Source organism: Macrobrachium nipponense, chromosome 8 (assembly GCF_015104395.2).
Source record: "Macrobrachium nipponense isolate FS-2020 chromosome 8, ASM1510439v2, whole genome shotgun sequence".
In the NCBI taxonomy this organism is placed as follows: Eukaryota; Metazoa; Arthropoda; class Malacostraca; order Decapoda; family Palaemonidae; genus Macrobrachium; species Macrobrachium nipponense.
In genome coordinates, this window is record NC_087203.1 from 63,932,894 (window position 1) to 63,940,485 (window position 7,592).

A 7,592-nucleotide genomic window follows, 5' to 3' on the forward strand; every position below is an offset into this window, starting at 1 on the left:
GTCGTTTTCTTGTGGATCAGGATCAAAGGTTGCCTTTAAATTGTCTTGCCATACTGAGTTCACAAAATTTATGACAACGACAAAAATAGGGAGACAACCTAAATTTTCAGTTAATGAACCGGGAAATTGTTCAGTTCATGGAGTAAAAGGGAGGCATGTAACAACAACAGAGTCAAGATAAAAAAAAAAAAGGATATGTCTCAACTATATATAAAGAAAGAGAGAGAGAGAGAGAGAGAGAGAGAGAGAGAGAGAGAGAGAGAGAGAGAGAGAGAGAGTACTCGTTTACTGCAAACAATACTGATAAGGAGGTAAGACAATATAAAATGGAAAAAGAAATGGTAAATCGGAGAACTTAATTCTTTTCTCAGTTATTTAAGGTTAATCTCCCTTTCTTACCTAGGCAGTCCCTTGTACCACTACAAGTCAAAACCTAACGATATGCCGTCCTAAAAAGAATAATCACTCGACATCTGCCTGAGTTTTTATAATTTTCCTTCAGAATCTCGGAAGGGCTGAATGCCATCATGTATAAGGGCTCTATATACTCCACGCCGGCATCTTTCGCAAACTTCTTCCCAGACTATCTCGAGAAACCTTCGGGAAAGAGAAGTGAGGTAAACAGGCCTGTTTCATGTCAGGTCTAAGAACATGGCGAGAGTCGCAAACAAGTTGGGTCTTGAAATGTTTTGGATATCATTTCTTCCTCTTTTCTCAATTAGTAGCGAGACATTCTCATCTTCTATTACACAAATGTCATTTATTTTCCTTCCCTTTTCTCCTTATCACCGATTTTCTTTCAGTTCCGCTGAAGTATCTGTGGTGTTAGCCAGAACCAAATTATTCCAATGTCACAGTTTTTTATTGCCACGTATATATGTTTAATTTACTTAGACTGCGTTTCTTTATGTGTAGCTTTTCAAGAATTCGCTAATTTAAACAATATTTCAAATATATTTATTGAATTATTTTCTTTTTGCTTTTGTTTGTTTCTAAATAGATCGTCAGTAATATGTTTTTTCTAAACACTTATCCATAATAAGCAAAACGGTGTGAATTAACGATGGTTAAGTACCTTATTGTACGTCGAGAATTCTAAAATGGTTTCTCGTTCGGAATTTATATTTACTAAAATTGTGCTTATTCTGTATAAACTAAGAGTGGAGTTAATCAGATACAGTTGAATAGAACCATTTGGTTGAAGTCTTACGCATCAAATGTAGATGACTGCTAATGTTATGCCACAATTATTAAAGCTAAAGCGTATTGTTGATTGTTAAGGAGATACTGCATGCAGTTTAAGATGTAATAAATTTGTTCAATCTGTTTCTGTATACATCTATCTCAAATTCGTCTTCAAGGAAGACTATTCGGTCCATCAGAAGTTGAAAACTTTTATTACAACCACATTCTGCGCTGATATTAAAAATGAGGACCACTGATCGGGAACCATTTGGTATTTTGGTTAAGATACCAACATTCAAATGCATATGGTTACTAAACATAATCTTTTTTAAAAGCACGCTTTTATTACAGTGCACTAAAAAGTGAAAAATAAATTTTTTGAGACACACCAGGATTTTTGTTCAATTAATCATGTCTACAAAAATGAAAGCGTGGCCACCAAACATGAAGGAAGTGTTACAAGAAAAAAAGAAATATATATATATATATATATATATATATATATATATATATAATATATATATATATATATATATTCATTTCCTTCCATGTTTGGCGACTACGTTTTCATATTGATGTGTCTCAAGAAATTTATTTTTAACTTTTTTTAGGACATTTCAATAACAGCGTTTAAAAAAATTATATTTTATTTTATACATTTTAGTTTTGACAGAGATTGTAACCGAGTCAAAGAAGGTATAAAAATCCGTGAGTTATTAATATAACCTTTATAGCGAGTCAAAGAAGTTGCGAAAAAACACGAGTTTCTTTCAAATTCTGAGATACTGTGAGAGGCCACTGTAGAGTCATTAGAGATCACTGCTGACCTACTCATCATTTAAGGTCGCAGTGTCACCGGAATTGCGTAACCAGGCAAAATTCAAGTCCATCGGATGAAGAGACCAGGTCGAAATTTGAGTTACGAGGAACAGGTACCGGAAGGCAGTGGGGTGTGATGTGGCTTTTCCTTGATAAAGGACTTCAAATAAAAAAGAACCAGTCTCTCTTCCTGTAGCATACGCATTATGGATGTCAATTTGTGCAAGTGTTCCCTTTGACGATAAAAAGTGAAGTGACTGTTACTGATAAAAGGGAAGCTTAAAAAAATGAGATCTGAGAAACAGAGAACACCTGACTTGCCTAATACCACGCATGCAAGCCTGGAATAGGATGTCAAGAAATCTGTAACAATGAAGTGAAAAAGGATACAGAAAATAGAATCTTCAGCGACAGTGACTGAGATCAAGATATGAGCAGCTCTAATTACAATTATTGATTTAGGATTTCCATTTTAGAACCAACAGCACGCCCTTAAAGAAACTGTAGTATTTCAACCCAACGGCACTCGTGTAAGTGTCACAATAGGCAATTGAGAATCTCAATACGTATTCGGAGGTGCAAAGGAAGACTGCTCACTTCATGCGATACATCCAAACACACTTATGATGAAGGGCACATCATTAACATTATATTTATCGGTTAGAATACTATCCATGGTCATAAGCTTTCTTATGTCAACAAGCTTAAACGAAAGTCTGCTCGCCTGAGTAAATCTTCTCTATATGAGCTTGAGTTTCTACATTTTCAAATTCCTAGGAAAAATATCGAACTAGTTTAGCTTCCTACGCATTTAGAAAAACAGTTCCAAGGCCGTGATATTACGCTCTCGGGTTTCTTGAACAGGGAAATTTAAAATTAGCACTGATATCCATTTGGTCACTTGTTTCATTATAACCATCCACCTGGAACCTACAATTCATTCTAAGATAAAAAGTCAGCCATGAAGAAAGAATCATAAAATAAAAATAAGTACAACACCCATTTTGAAAATTCAGCTCATGCGCGCAAGCTGTTAGCATTGCAGCCACCAATATACGTGGGAGGCCGAAGACTCGAGACTACAGCAGTTCTCTCCGCGTCCACAAGCGCTCAGTCTGCATCGGGATTTCCCGGTGATCACTGGACGCAACCGAGTTCCTCTCTCCGGTCGCATTGTAAACTTCATGAAACTTTTGGAAGTTATCAATGGATTGTTCATAAGTTAAATCCGTATGTGAGAAAACATTTTTGAAAGGAGTGTAAGTGAACACTATTCGCTAAGGAAAACAAGACGTGTAACATTTCTAACAAAGTTTGTGTGGTTAGTAACGTTTGTAAAGTTTTTGTTCATTTCTCGATCAGCTTTTTGAACAGGGTGTTAGAAAAGAAGGTGTACTTTCAATACGAAAAACCTAGATCGATAGTGGGAAATGAACTATTTTATGTAATCACAGAAAGCTGACTTTTGAAATACAGGTAAATCGCCATAATTATAGTTTTCAACTAACCAGATATTAGTGAACATATTTACTACATATACAATATATATATATATATATATATATATATATATATATATATATATATATATATATATATATATAATTATATATATATATATATATATATATATATATAATATATATATATATATATATATATATATATATATATGCGTATGTGCATATGTTTCCATATATCAGTAAAACTACATTTATCAAAGGCAAAAGTTTTACTACTTGCACGATCAGAAACGATCACACTCAAACAGGCATACGTTGGAACATAAATGCACATACACAAAAATACACAGACACATACATACATATATACATAAAAGTACTTACACATAAATGATTTACACAAGAACAAGTACACATCACACACACACGTACACACGTGTGTATGTATTATATATATATATATATATATATATATATATATATATATATATATATTATACACACACACACACACACACACACACACACACACACACATATATATATAATATATATATATATATATATATATATATATATATATATATATATATATTATATATGACGATAAAAATAATGAACGAACACGAGAACTCAAGCGAGACAGATGAGTCTACTGTGCCTCTGTGGGGTCTTATGCAGCAAATTATAAGGTATTTTGCGCAACTAGTTAATCAATTATAAGTTGAACGTGGCAGTAATATATATATATATATATATATATATATATATATATATATATATATATATAATGTATAATAAACATGTCTAGGTCACTGCCAATTTCATACTCCTAATTGCTGGATCGGTGATGTTTCCCTACACAGCAAACTTCAACAATATTATTCCCTTCATACACTTACTCAAAAGGCTCATTAGCATCGTGCTGAACTCAGAACGCTGAATGTTTACCACTAACAATTTGTGTGTTCTCCCATTCCAGTACCTATTGAACTTTATTTAGCCAACACTTTCTAATTTCAATTCTTCTTCCTTACTTCCGAACTACATTCTTCACTCCCACCATCCTCCTTTCTCTTAATGTGACTAAACAACAACCTATATATATATATATATATATATATATATATATATATATATATATATATAATATATATATATATATATATATATATATAATATACCCTTGGTGTCCTTTTGACCATTTCTTACTCCACCTACGATATTATGCAAAGAATTCAACAGATTCATCCTTTTAATTCCACTCATAATCAACAAACAGACACTACTTCCATTAATTATAATTGTTAAACATCCAATTCCTTAGCTTGCATACTGCTACCCTTCCTACCTCATCTATTAAGTTACATCTCTTTTGGCATACCACTCATCTATTTCGTGACACTTCTTTCCACTACCTTACCCTAGTATAAAAATTTTACTCCCAAAGACATACATGTGTTAACCATTTCTACTCCAAATCACAGCTCCATCATTCCTGGTTTCTATATTTACTGACATACACATTTTTTTTTTTTTGGATAGCTCAATTTTCGTCTTTATCCTCCTACAAAACACTTTAAACTCTTTCAGTAGTTTCAGCAGACCATATTCACTATACACAAAAAGCTCTCTGTCTCTGCAAACATAACTGATTTCATGCTCAATACACCACCCACTTTCTTATCGCACAACGTTCCACCTCTATCCGATGTCTTTTCTTAGAATCTAGCACTGCTCAGACAGCAGTATCTAGTTTGCTTTACCTGCTGACTGATTAGCGAAACTTAGAGACGCTGTTTCTGCTCATTGCTTTGATTAGTGATCCACTAGGAACGCCAGACTTCGTCTGCATATACGATATCTTGAATATCAATTGAAACGGTATGGGTCTACCTATTTTATCTCACACATATTGACTGTGAACCAGGAGGGTAGCACCTGGAGTTACCTCTTCCATAAAAAAATGGGGCTTAAGGCAGTGGCTTCAACCTCGCCACACAAAAAGTAACGGGGCTTATTTTATGGAAAATCGATGGTGGGTAGTCCAAATCCGTGGGTCATAGCTAAGCCGAAAAAGAGCATATAGGGCTAGCAACCTGATCTAAAAAGAACTGCTGAGAACTTGACAGTCACCCCTCATCGAGAAGGAAGGCGTATATATTTTATTACACACTTACATACGCACAAATATATATATATATTTATATATTATATATATATATATCTATATATATATAGATATATATATGAAATATACATACATATATATATATATATATATATCGATATATATATATATATATATATATATATATATATATTATTATTCATACAGCATGCCATTTATAACACTGTAAAATTCCAAGTATCATCAGACATTATATAATAAGCTCGTAGAGCATCATCATCATCACTACTTATATTATTACTCATCATTGTATGCAGGCATTGCCGTCTAAAATAATGTTGAAACTATTCTAATTATAATCATTATTATTCTGTAACTGCATCAGGAGCAGCAGGGCCAACAGTGGTAGTAGGATTATCGTCATCTATTAATTATCTGCGCTAACTTATAAAATAGATAGAAATCAAAAGTTCCTGAAAATGCAATATATTTTTTTTAATAATTCGGACTGCAAAACAACAAATTCTAACGGAAGGATAACGATAAATTAGCCAAATCAATAGCATAAATGTTAAACTTAACGTTGAATCGGATAAGTATTGAATGTCTATTTAAACATAATTAGCGCTAACAGCTTTTACCCTCTCATTAACACCACAAATTGGAGATGACTTTTCATACCTTTGAAAAACCACCTTATGAAATCCCACAAGAAAAGATAACTGCTGTTCTTTTGTGATGTCTAATTAATTTCCCATAAAAATTAACCAATTAATTATTAATGCCTAAAAGGTTTTCACTCATCACCAATGTATCATCGTGGCATTCACGTCAATTAACTGAAAATGCTATAATATATTGGCCTGCATTGCCTGACTAATTATTGAGCTGAAATAGGATTTAGGGTATTTCCTTGTTTGAGGTTTTGTATTTATACAAAATTCACGCGTAAATACACATGCATGTACGCAAATAAACGAATACGACTTTCAGCCTTATTAGACTAAGAACATTATTATTGTAATAAATTAAGTTAATCAGCCACTGTCAACGAAATAAAACGGTTGCATAAGCAAAAAATTGAAAAAAATACCGCAATCTGAATTCACCAACACACCCTCCCCAAGAAGAAAAAGGGAACATGACTGAAACCTCACATAAACTGTCTGCTGCCTTTTATGTATTACCAGTTGAAGGTAGGCGACTTTAAAAACACTAATTACGTTTAGATTGATTTCTTTAAACATCTATAAAAGCCATCTTTCATTACTATTTAAAGGAAAAGCAGAGGATACATAACAGATATTCATTGTTTATTGCCAATAATACGATACGAAAGATAGGTACTCATGACCAGCGACCGGCATATGTAAGACTGCCTTATTCATAAGATAGCAAATCGTATAAGGAAATGAGCAAATGTGCGGAGTATACCTGAATCCTTTGTAACAATATTTTCAGAACAATGGGCTCCTTTTAAACAACTCACTCAGGATATTTGAAGTATTAACATGATTAACAAAGCTTTTCGCACTTTATCTGTTGAATCAAAAGTCTACAGCCTCACGAAAAACATAATAATGAAAAATAAAAGTCTTCGTTTAAAGAGTTTACTATTGACATTGCTTGGAAAAGAAGCCTCTTCTATACGTTTAAACTGTAAAACGGTCTACATGTTCTCACCATTCATTAAGAGATTGTATGAAATACTCGAAAATATCTTGAATTAAAAGAACTATAATAAACAGAGACCAAAACGATATACGTTTATCAGAAAAAGATTAATACAAATCTGTATAATTATGTTATTTAATGTTTCAAGGTATTCATCGAAATAAAAACTAATATCTTCACATGTGAAGACAGCGGATTTAAAAACCTACCATTTGTAGGCAGTTTTTTACTTTCCCAGTCTAGGAAACTTCTATTTATGTTTATCGTTTTACCATAATGTTTTTACCGTTCACGCAATATATATATATATATATATATAT

General features: G+C 32.7%; 1 protein-coding gene across 2 annotated transcripts in view; it reads left to right on the top strand.

The window, feature by feature from the left end:
* Positions 1-3,099: 3,099 nt before the first annotated feature.
* Positions 3,100-7,592, top strand: part of LOC135222807 (neural-cadherin-like) — a 144,701-nt gene continuing 140,208 nt past the window's right edge. Inside the window, exon 1 of one of the 2 annotated variants that reach the window (XM_064261108.1) lies at positions 3,100-3,179. The gene's annotated coding sequence lies outside the window, so the exon portion shown is untranslated. Of the gene's footprint in view, positions 3,481-7,592 lie in introns of both variants that reach the window. The other variant, XM_064261107.1, reaches the window with a different exon arrangement.